This window comes from Gigantopelta aegis, chromosome 1 (assembly GCF_016097555.1).
Source record: "Gigantopelta aegis isolate Gae_Host chromosome 1, Gae_host_genome, whole genome shotgun sequence".
Taxonomy (NCBI): domain Eukaryota; kingdom Metazoa; phylum Mollusca; class Gastropoda; order Neomphalida; family Peltospiridae; genus Gigantopelta; species Gigantopelta aegis.
This window is the reverse complement of record NC_054699.1, coordinates 9,810,475-9,823,090: the sequence shown is the minus strand read 5'-3', so window position 1 is coordinate 9,823,090 and position 12,616 is coordinate 9,810,475.

Sequence of the window (12,616 nt, the reverse complement as noted above, 5' to 3'; positions counted from 1 at the left end):
TTGTCCAATTGTGGTGCACTGGTTGGAACGAGAAAAACCCAATCAGTTGAATGGATCTACCGACATAGTTCGATCCTGCGACGCAAGCACCTTAAGCGAGCACTTAACTGACTGAGCTAAACCCAGCCCTAACTAAAGGTTAAAAAGTAAAGTTTGTTTTATTTAACGACCCCACTAGAGCACATTGATTTTTTATCTTAGCATCGGCTATTGGACGTCAAACATATGGTCATTCTGACACTCTTTTTTTAGAGGAAACCCGCTGTCGCCACATAGGCTACTCTTTTACGACAGGCAGCAAGGGATCTTTTATTTGCGCTTCCCACAGGCAGGATAGCACAAACCATGGCCTTTGTTGAACCAGTTATAGATCACTGGTCGGTGCAAGTGGTTTACACCTACCCATTGAGCCTTGCGGAGCACTCACCCAGGGTTTGGAGTCGGTATCTGGATTAAAAATTCCATGCCTCGACTGGGATCCGAACACAGTACCTACCAGCCTATAGACCGATGGCCTAACCACAACGCCACCGAGGCCGGTCAACTAAAGGTTAAGTCTGAATGGACAGATTTTCAACTAAATATTTGCTATAATATCAAATAGTATTTAGCCTAACAGGTTTTTTTTAATAATTTTATATTCGCAGCCACCGAACAAGCATTTTCCGTAGGGGCAGATTCTGGATTTTGTTACGGGTGGGGTGGGGGTTGGGGGTCACAAAATTCCAAAAAGGGTAACTTGAGTTTGTCGAAGGCAAATGTGCCGAGTTCCCAAAGGGTGAGAGATCTGATTCTGGCGCATGCTTCTTGGAACATTTTGAAATTAAGTGTTAAAAAGTTTGTTTTGTTTAACGTCACCACTAGAGCACATTGATTTGTTAATAATCGGCTATTGGATGTCAAATGATTTGGTAATTTTGACACATAGTCTTAATTAGAGAGGAAACCCGCTACATTCATCCATTAATAGTAAGGGGTCTTTTATATACACCATCCCACAGACAGGATAGAACATATCACGGCCTTTGATATACCAGTCATAGTGCACTGGCTGGAACAAGAAATAGCCCAGTGGGCCCACCAACAGGGATCGATCCCAAACCGAATGCCCTTTACCACTGGGCTGTGGGGTTTTTTTTTCGCCACCTCCCCCTCGCCACCCCGCGCACACGCCTGCTTTGTCATATGTAAATAGACCGGTTTTTTTAAAAGCCCAGTTCATTATAACTGATTAAGCCGTGTTCTCATCATGCCATTTGTCGCACCGACTTGTCGCATGTGATTTGTCGGTGTGACTAACCACATATGTAACCAACACGTTAGTTTGCATGAAATTTTATTTGGTTTCAAATGAAACAAGAGTTCACACTCCACCACACCAATGATTATTCCTGCTAACTGGGAGCAGCCATTTGGTTTCGTTTTTGTGACGACCGGTGGGATAGCTTGGGGCGAAGTGACATCAGCTCCTGACCATCTCCTGTATGTACAGTGTAAACAAAAGCAGTAATTTTCGACAAGGTGCTTCTCTTTGATCAACCTGACTTGTAAAACAGCATAAATGACGTAATAATAGAATAAACTATTTAACTAAATATATTTCAAGATGCATTAACGGAACAAAATGGGGTTATAGTATTTTTCTCTGTTAAATAATCCAAAGGGAAAATGTACACTATTAGGCCTATTGATATGCTATGTTGGAGCAAAAACGACACCCCACGATGCCCAAGTGACAATTTTCTTTTCTTTGGGACTACGTAATTGGTCAGTTCTGTGGTTTTAGATGGAAAAGTCTACTTAATCAATAATTTTACAAAACTATTTACAGTAATAAACCATATTCATTACCATTTTAGGGGCGACAGGTAATATTCCACAATACCGGTATGTATTTTTGTGTCTAGACAGCGTCAATTAATTGGCTCGTCTGGATACCAACCAAATACGTCATACCTGCCAGTCAGGAATCACAGGTAGAAGCAACTTACAGCATAGACCAATTAATTAAGAAAACACTACGTGTATTATTTCAGTACGTAGGTTAATGCATGAACAAAACATTGTTAATTATTTCGACTTGTTGTGTAGGCACTTTGACAATGGTATTTTATTTTGTATTGAAAACTAATATATATAGTACTGGATATACTTATTGCTGTTTCTTTAGTTCTAAGGCTCATTCCTGACGTTATGCGTTAAGTATTACGTAACCACCAGCTCGCCAGTGGGTGTACTCACTGAGATGGTACAAAATGGCTGCGCCCGTTATATATAATAGCCGTCACATTTAACCATTTTATTAATTAACTATACGATTATACTTGTTGATATTAAGCAATAATGTTCATTATATATCGTTGAATATGCATACCAGACCAAATGCCTTAATTGTCCCTTCCTTTAAGGCTTAAAATGAATTCTTTTACGTCATTTTCCACTGACATTAAACAAAATATTTACAGTCTTGGGGTATCTTGGGGTATCTTGGTGGTGTTTTGTGGTGTCTTGGTGGTGTTTGTGGTATCTTGGGGGTGTCTTGGGGGTAAATAGTCGGACCCGCTTAGGGGAAGTTAGACCCTGTGACGGTCAGTGTCACGGCATAGCAATCAGACTACCAAAACAAGTGTGTCCAGCCCTTCTCCAAGAAAATGAAACGATGTTGTTAAGTATTTAAAAATACATTTTTACTTTAAATAAAAAAAAACAACAAAAAAACACCACTATTTCTTGTGAACTATCATGGTAGATGAGTCCAAAACGCAATTTAATATGGCCATTCTCAATATCATATTCATGATATTGATAATTGACACTTTATAACACGCTAAGCAGTTCTGTACAAAATCTCACCTGCCTGTAGATATGAACAGTAATCACAAATCAAAACAAATGAACTGTTACAGTGTGAGAGATAGCTAATGATTGCTCAAAACGCTTCCAAGTGTGTGTTCGACATATCTTCCTACTTCCAAGAAATCATTTTTCCAAGAAAAAGTCCCATTTTCTATATTTAGAATATATATTTATTAGTGAGCGTTTTTGTAATTGGTCAATTGTAGAAAATACCCTTTACGAAGAGCCAATCATCTGACGTTTTACTGACTGGAAATTCTTTGTCGTTGTCGAGTATTATCGGCTCTTTCCGTCATATTGTAGGATACATCGGTCGTAGTTGAAGCTAGGTCCCTAGCCCAATCCTGTCCAAAACATTTCGACCCCAAATTCCAGACTGAACAGCTGATGAATGAATGGATAGATGAATCAATGGATGAATTAATTAATGAATTTTTTTATGAATGGATCAAAGGATGAATGAATAAAATATAAAATAAATATTTTAAAATGCTTTCATCATGGAGCGCCCTTCTATTAATTGGTTTTTTTTTTTTTTTTTTATCGTAGTATTTTGTTTCTGGTTTGGCTTCTTCTCTTCTTTTCTGAGGTGGGGGAATGGATATTTATTTATTTATTTGAAATCAAGAAATCTTGATATCAAAGTGTAGTCTGAGTGTTCTATCTCTGACCTTATAGACGGAAGTGAAAAGCTAAAGTTTAGTTTGTTTAACGACACCACGCGAGCACATTGATTAATCATCGGCTATTGGATGTCAAACATCTGGTACTTCTGACTCGTAGTCATCAGAGGAAACCTAATACATTTTCCCTAATGAAGCAATGGATCTTTTGTAATATGCACTTACCACGGCCTTTGTCCAATTGTGGTGCACTGGTTGGAACGAGAAAAACCCAATCAGTTGAATGGATCTACCGACATAGTTCGATCCTGCGACGCAAGCACCTTAAGCGAGCACTTAACTGACTGAGCTAAACCCAGCCCTAACTAAAGGTTAAAAAGTAAAGTTTGTTTTATTTAACGACCCCACTAGAGCACATTGATTTTTTATCTTAGCATCGGCTATTGGACGTCAAACATATGGTCATTCTGACACTCTTTTTTTAGAGGAAACCCGCTGTCGCCACATAGGCTACTCTTTTACGACAGGCAGCAAGGGATCTTTTATTTGCGCTTCCCACAGGCAGGATAGCACAAACCATGGCCTTTGTTGAACCAGTTATAGATCACTGGTCGGTGCAAGTGGTTTACACCTACCCATTGAGCCTTGCGGAGCACTCACCCAGGGTTTGGAGTCGGTATCTGGATTAAAAATTCCATGCCTCGACTGGGATCCGAACACAGTACCTACCAGCCTATAGACCGATGGCCTAACCACAACGCCACCGAGGCCGGTCAACTAAAGGTTAAGTCTGAATGGACAGATTTTCAACTAAATATTTGCTATAATATCAAATAGTATTTAGCCTAACAGGTTTTTTTTAATAATTTTATATTCGCAGCCACCGAACAAGCATTTTCCGTAGGGGCAGATTCTGGATTTTGTTACGGGTGGGGTGGGGGTTGGGGGTCACAAAATTCCAAAAAGGGTAACTTGAGTTTGTCGAAGGCAAATGTGCCGAGTTCCCAAAGGGTGAGAGATCTGATTCTGGCGCATGCTTCTTGGAACATTTTGAAATTAAGTGTTAAAAAGTTTGTTTTGTTTAACGTCACCACTAGAGCACATTGATTTGTTAATAATCGGCTATTGGATGTCAAATGATTTGGTAATTTTGACACATAGTCTTAATTAGAGAGGAAACCCGCTACATTCATCCATTAATAGTAAGGGGTCTTTTATATACACCATCCCACAGACAGGATAGAACATATCACGGCCTTTGATATACCAGTCATAGTGCACTGGCTGGAACAAGAAATAGCCCAGTGGGCCCACCAACAGGGATCGATCCCAAACCGAATGCCCTTTACCACTGGGCTGTGGGGTTTTTTTTTCGCCACCTCCCCCTCGCCACCCCGCGCTTTGTCATATGTAAATAGACCGGTTTTTTTAAAAGCCCAGTTCATTATAACTGATTAAGCCGTGTTCTCATCATGCCATTTGTCGCACCGACTTGTCGCATGTGATTTGTCGGTGTGACTAACCACATATGTAACCAACACGTTAGTTTGCATGAAATTTTATTTGGTTTCAAATGAAACAAGAGTTCACACTCCACCACACCAATGATTATTCCTGCTAACTGGGAGCAGCCATTTGGTTTCGTTTTTGTGACGACCGGTGGGATAGCTTGGGGCGAAGTGACATCAGCTCCTGACCATCTCCTGTATGTACAGTGTAAACAAAAGCAGTAATTTTCGACAAGGTGCTTCTCTTTGATCAACCTGACTTGTAAAACAGCATAAATGACGTAATAATAGAATAAACTATTTAACTAAATATATTTCAAGATGCATTAACGGAACAAAATGGGGTTATAGTATTTTTCTCTGTTAAATAATCCAAAGGGAAAATGTACACTATTAGGCCTATTGATATGCTATGTTGGAGCAAAAACGACACCCCACGATGCCCAAGTGACAATTTTCTTTTCTTTGGGACTACGTAATTGGTCAGTTCTGTGGTTTTAGATGGAAAAGTCTACTTAATCAATAATTTTACAAAACTATTTACAGTAATAAACCATATTCATTACCATTTTAGGGGCGACAGGTAATATTCCACAATACCGGTATGTATTTTTGTGTCTAGACAGCGTCAATTAATTGGCTCGTCTGGATACCAACCAAATACGTCATACCTGCCAGTCAGGAATCACAGGTAGAAGCAACTTACAGCATAGACCAATTAATTAAGAAAACACTACGTGTATTATTTCAGTACGTAGGTTAATGCATGAACAAAACATTGTTAATTATTTCGACTTGTTGTGTAGGCACTTTGACAATGGTATTTTATTTTGTATTGAAAACTAATATATATAGTACTGGATATACTTATTGCTGTTTCTTTAGTTCTAAGGCTCATTCCTGACGTTATGCGTTAAGTATTACGTAACCACCAGCTCGCCAGTGGGTGTACTCACTGAGATGGTACAAAATGGCTGCGCCCGTTATATATAATAGCCGTCACATTTAACCATTTTATTAATTAACTATACGATTATACTTGTTGATATTAAGCAATAATGTTCATTATATATCGTTGAATATGCATACCAGACCAAATGCCTTAATTGTCCCTTCCTTTAAGGCTTAAAATGAATTCTTTTACGTCATTTTCCACTGACATTAAACAAAATATTTACAGTCTTGGGGTATCTTGGGGTATCTTGGTGGTGTTTTGTGGTGTCTTGGTGGTGTTTGTGGTATCTTGGGGGTGTCTTGGGGGTAAATAGTCGGACCCGCTTAGGGGAAGTTAGACCCTGTGACGGTCAGTGTCACGGCATAGCAATCAGACTACCAAAACAAGTGTGTCCAGCCCTTCTCCAAGAAAATGAAACGATGTTGTTAAGTATTTAAAAATACATTTTTACTTTAAATAAAAAAACAAAACAAAAAAACACCACTATTTCTTGTGAACTATCATGGTAGATGAGTCCAAAACGCAATTTAATATGGCCATTCTCAATATCATATTCATGATATTGATAATTGACACTTTATAACACGCTAAGCAGTTCTGTACAAAATCTCACCTGCCTGTAGATATGAACAGTAATCACAAATCAAAACAAATGAACTGTTACAGTGTGAGAGATAGCTAATGATTGCTCAAAACGCTTCCAAGTGTGTGTTCGACATATCTTCCTACTTCCAAGAAATCATTTTTCCAAGAAAAAGTCCCATTTTCTATATTTAGAATATATATTTATTAGTGAGCGTTTTTGTAATTGGTCAATTGTAGAAAATACCCTTTACGAAGAGCCAATCATCTGACGTTTTACTGACTGGAAATTCTTTGTCGTTGTCGAGTATTATCGGCTCTTTCCGTCATATTGTAGGATACATCGGTCGTAGTTGAAGCTAGGTCCCTAGCCCAATCCTGTCCAAAACATTTCGACCCCAAATTCCAGACTGAACAGCTGATGAATGAATGGATAGATGAATCAATGGATGAATTAATTAATGAATTTTTTTATGAATGGATCAAAGGATGAATGAATAAAATATAAAATAAATATTTTAAAATGCTTTCATCATGGAGCGCCCTTCTATTAATTGTTTTTTTTTTTTTTTTTTTTATCGTAGTATTTTGTTTCTGGTTTGGCTTCTTCTCTTCTTTTCTGAGGTGGGGGAATGGATATTTATTTATTTATTTGAAATCAAGAAATCTTGATATCAAAGTGTAGTCTGAGTGTTCTATCTCTGACCTTATAGACGGAAGTGAAAAGCTAAAGTTTAGTTTGTTTAACGACACCACGCGAGCACATTGATTAATCATCGGCTATTGGATGTCAAACATCTGGTACTTCTGACTCGTAGTCATCAGAGGAAACCTAATACATTTTCCCTAATGAAGCAATGGATCTTTTGTAATATGCACTTACCACGGCCTTTGTCCAATTGTGGTGCACTGGTTGGAACGAGAAAAACCCAATCAGTTGAATGGATCTACCGACATAGTTCGATCCTGCGACGCAAGCACCTTAAGCGAGCACTTAACTGACTGAGCTAAACCCAGCCCTAACTAAAGGTTAAAAAGTAAAGTTTGTTTTATTTAACGACCCACTAGAGCACATTGATTTTTTATCTTAGCATCGGCTATTGGACGTCAAACATATGGTCATTCTGACACTCTTTTTTTAGAGGAAACCCGCTGTCGCCACATAGGCTACTCTTTTACGACAGGCAGCAAGGGATCTTTTATTTGCGCTTCCCACAGGCAGGATAGCACAAACCATGGCCTTTGTTGAACCAGTTATGGATCACTGGTCGGTGCAAGTGGTTTACACCTACCCATTGAGCCTTGCGGAGCACTCACCCAGGGTTTGGAGTCGGTATCTGGATTAAAAATTCCATGCCTCGACTGGGATCCGAACACAGTACCTACCAGCCTATAGACCGATGGCCTAACCACAACGCCACCGAGGCCGGTCAACTAAAGGTTAAGTCTGAATGGACAGATTTTCAACTAAATATTTGCTATAATATCAAATAGTATTTAGCCTAACAGTTTTTTTTTAATAATTTTATATTCGCAGCCACCGAACAAGCATTTTCCGTAGGGGCAGATTCTGGATTTTGTTACGGGTGGGGTGGGGGTTGGGGGTCACAAAATTCCAAAAAGGGTAACTTGAGTTTGTCGAAGGCAAATGTGCCAAGTTCCCAAAGGGTGAGAGATCTGATTCTGGCGCATGCTTCTTAGAACATTTTGAAATTAAGTGTTAAAAAGTTTGTTTTGTTTAACGACACCACTAGAGCACATTGATTTATTAATCATGGGCTATTGGATGTTAAACATTTGATAATTATGATCTATTGTCTTAGAGAGGAAACCCGCTACATTTTTTTCATTAATAGCAAGGGATCTTTTATATGTACCATTCCCCAGGCAGCATAGCACATGCCACCACCTTGTGGTGCACTGGTTGTAACGGGCCCACCGACAGGGATCGATTCAAAACCGACCGCGCATCAGGCGTGTACTTTACCACTGGGCTACGTCTCACCTCTGTTGGAGTAACGACTCGATTTGACATTCGATGGATGGACAGAAAGTCTAAACTTACATATCATATCAAGTAATTGAAGTGCTATATTTTTTCACCTGATAAAATTGCAGGCTACAATTATCAGTCAAATGTCTATAAATTAAACGCCTCAAACATTTGATAATCCTGACTTGTAGTCTGGGAGAAAATCCGCTAATTTTTTTCCCATTAGCAGCAAGGGATCTTTTATGTGCATTTTTCCATAGACAGGACAGCACCTACCACTACCTTTGATATTCCATTTGTGGGGCACTTATTGGGAAGGGGAGAAACAACCAGGAAATCGGTCCATGTTCTCGAGACATTGTATTTGCAATTAGACAAAATACGGTTTATATTAAATTACGGTTTAGCTAACACACTAGGCAGGTACATTAAAAGTTTAAAAGTTAAAGTTTGTTTTATAACTGGAGCGCATTGATTTATTAATCATCGATTAGTTGATGTTAAACATTTGGTAATTCATTTAGTAATTCAGACATATATAATCTTAGAGAAAACTCGCTACATTTTCCCATTAACCAGCAAGGGATCTTTTACATAATGTATTATGCACTTTCCCACAGACACCACAACACATATACATAACACTTGTGACGGGGGAAAACCCAATCGGAGAATGGGGCGGGACGTAGCCCAGTGGTAAAGTATTCGCTTGATGCGCGGTCTGTCTAGGATCGATCCCCGTCAGTGGACCCATTGGGCTATTTCTCGTTCCAGCCAGTGCTCCACAACTGGTGTAACAAAGGCCGTGGTATGTGTTATTCTATCTGTGGGATGGTGCATATAAAAGATCCCTTGCTGCAAATCGAAAAGAGTAGCCCATGAAGTGGCGACAGCGGGTTTCCTCTGTCAATATCTGTGTGGTCCATAACCATATGTTTGACGCCATATAACCGTAAATAAAATGTGTTGAGTGCGTCGTAAAATAAAACATTTCCTTCCTTCGTTTTATTCTGAGAATGGTCAAACTTCGACTGAAGGGATTGGATCCTGCGACCAAAGGCGAGCGTTCTACCGATTGAACTAGATCCCGCCACTGTGTTTGTATTTTGTATTACTAAATGGTGAGTCGTAAGTGAATAACAGCTGTTATATAAAGCAAAACACACGTTTAAACCCCCTGCCCACTCCACCTTTCACATATACACCTACGGGCCAGGGGTCAATTTCACATATACACCTACGGGCCAGGGGTCAATTTCACATACACACCTACGGGCCAGGGGTCAATTTCACATACACACCTACGGGCCAGGGGTCAATTTCACAAAACATCGTAAGGTTAGGACGGGACGTAGCCCAGTGGTAAAGCGCTCGCTTGATGTGCGGTCGGTCTGGGATCGATCCCCGTCGATGGGCCCATTGGGTTATTTCTCGATCCAGCCAGTGCACCACGACTGGTATATCAAATACCTTGATATGTGTTATCCTGTCTGCGGGATGGTGCATATAAAAGATCCCTTGCTGCTAATCGTAAAGAATAGCCCACGAAGTGGCGACAGCGGGTTTCCTCTTTCGATATCTGTGTGGTCCTTAAACATATGTCCGACGCCATATAACCATAAATAAAATGTCTTGAGTGCGTCGTTAAATAAAAAATTTCCTTCCTTCGTAAGTTTACGTCTGCTACTAGCAATTATACCGGGCCAGCGTTTACACGTGTTTGGCATCTATTTCACCCAGAAAATTACATCATTACGGAAAATGGAGCATTTTAAGGACGAATGGAAATAGAATACGTGTACTTCTAACTATATTTGTTGAACTAAAATAGCAATGAGAATTGTGCATTAGTCGTAGATTTAAAACTAGGCCTACGATGTTTTGTGAAATTGGGCCCAGATATGGCGAGACGAGATCAGTGAAAGTGAGTGCAGTCGAAATGCAAATTAGAAACATTCCGTGATTTCAGTTTGTAGTTTTAGTTTCGATATGACTCTGTATGTATGGATATATTTATATTTAGCACTACTAATGAACACGTGGTTGGTGGGGTTTTAGGTTTTGATTTCAGTACGCAACAGGACTGGTCCGAGTATTTTTGGTTTTATACGCCCACTGGAATCATTCGGTAACACTCGTGTGTCTTCGTAACTGCCATCATGTTTCGGCCCAAGACATTGTTGCTCCAACCTCTCTGGTCCCTGTCCACATTGTCATTATTCGCCCGTTTCAGCAACTTTTGTTGTAGTTCGTCAATTTCATAAACGCGATTGAATAAAATGCTTTTCTTACACACCTGTTGGTGAGAACATCATTCGTTATTTTTGATAACACATACTTGTTTACATATGTGTGTGTGTCTTAACAATTTCAAGACATACGACTGGCTGCTCCTAGGTGATGACCAGGTCACCAATGCCATACACCCAGTGACCCCCTCCCCCCCCCCCCAACACAATTGAAATCGACGCGTAAGTTAGGTACAAGTGAATGGATGTAAATAACATTTTGTCGAAAAAGATGTTAAAATTTGCTTAAAATCTGTTTTTTGAGGAAATGTAAAAAATAGAATAATACCTTCGTGTCCGTTAGATACCATTTTTCTTTCGCTCGTTAGATACGTTTTAAAACAACTCATTGTAAGATAAATGGTATCTAGCGACCACTCATGTATTATTCTCTATTTATACGTTTCGGAGTTAATCTTTAATATCATCTCATAGTTTAAGGATACGTTTTTTTTTTTAATGTGACGATGGTTTTAGAAAGTACTTTTTGTTGCAATGTGTGTAACAAACACAAATAAGTGTAGGTATATATGCGCCCGTATTTGCTTTCTTCTTTAATCCCCCGCCATTCAAAAACAACAATAATAACATCAAGGCCTCTCCCCCCCCAAAAAAAAAAAAAAAAAAAAAACAACACAAAAACAACAACAACAAACAAAACAAAACAACAACACAACAATAAAACAACGACAAACAACCAAACAACAAAAACAACCCCAAACAAAACAAAACCTCAAACAAGCAAACAAAAACAAAAATGGAACCCCCACACTCCAGAAAAACAACACCCCTCCAAAACAAAAACCCCACCCAACAAACAAAAAACAAAACAAAATCCAACCGAACCACAACAAAATCGTCGTTCAAACAATTATTGCTGTTTTAACCTTGTATAACCTTGAAAAGTTGACATAAAACATATTTTACTGCTAGAAACACAATTTAAGGGACGCCTGTATGGTGGTGACGGGGTTCTCTGTGTAGACCAATATTTGTTTTGTTTAACGACACCACTAGAACACATTGATTTATTAATCATCGGCTACTGGATGTCAAACATTTGGTAATTTTGATATATGTGTGTGTCTTAGAGAGGAAACCCGCTACATTTTTCCATTAGTAGCAAGGGATCTTTTATATGCACCATCCCACAAACAGGATAGCACATACCACGGCCTTTGATATATCAGTCGTGGTGCACTAGCTGTGATGAGAAATAACCCAATCATCCAATGGGCCCACCGACGGGGATCGATTCCTAACCGACCGCGTGTCTAGACCAGTGTCCTATTTACCATAAGCATGTTAGATACCTATTAGCCGTACTTTAAATATGTTGGTGTGTCCTTAACACATTCCTTTCCTTTACTTGTTTATTTACAAACGTTGACCTCGCTAGTTCATTTCTTTTTCCCCAGGACATTAGTTCAGATAGTTTACTGCGGTTCGGCGAGCAAAGGCTACAAGCTCTGATGCGTTTGCACAGTCTAAGACTCTAACGCTAGCTTTTAGCATTTGGGAAGCTAGCGTGACTGAACCAGTCGAGCGAATATCATTACGATAACAATCAAAGAAACGTGACCATTTGAGACACTGATTAATACGCCTGTTGACATCGCATTCACACATCTACAAGCAATCGTGGGCCTCGTGTGCATCTCAACTGTAGGCATTATGTATTACACTGTTTTGTAGGAAAATAATCATGTATCTAAAGGAGAAACAGAAAAAAAAGAAAAAGTTATATAATCTTGATCCCATGATAAGCATACCGTATCCTGAAAATTATATATTTTACTTATATACTTATG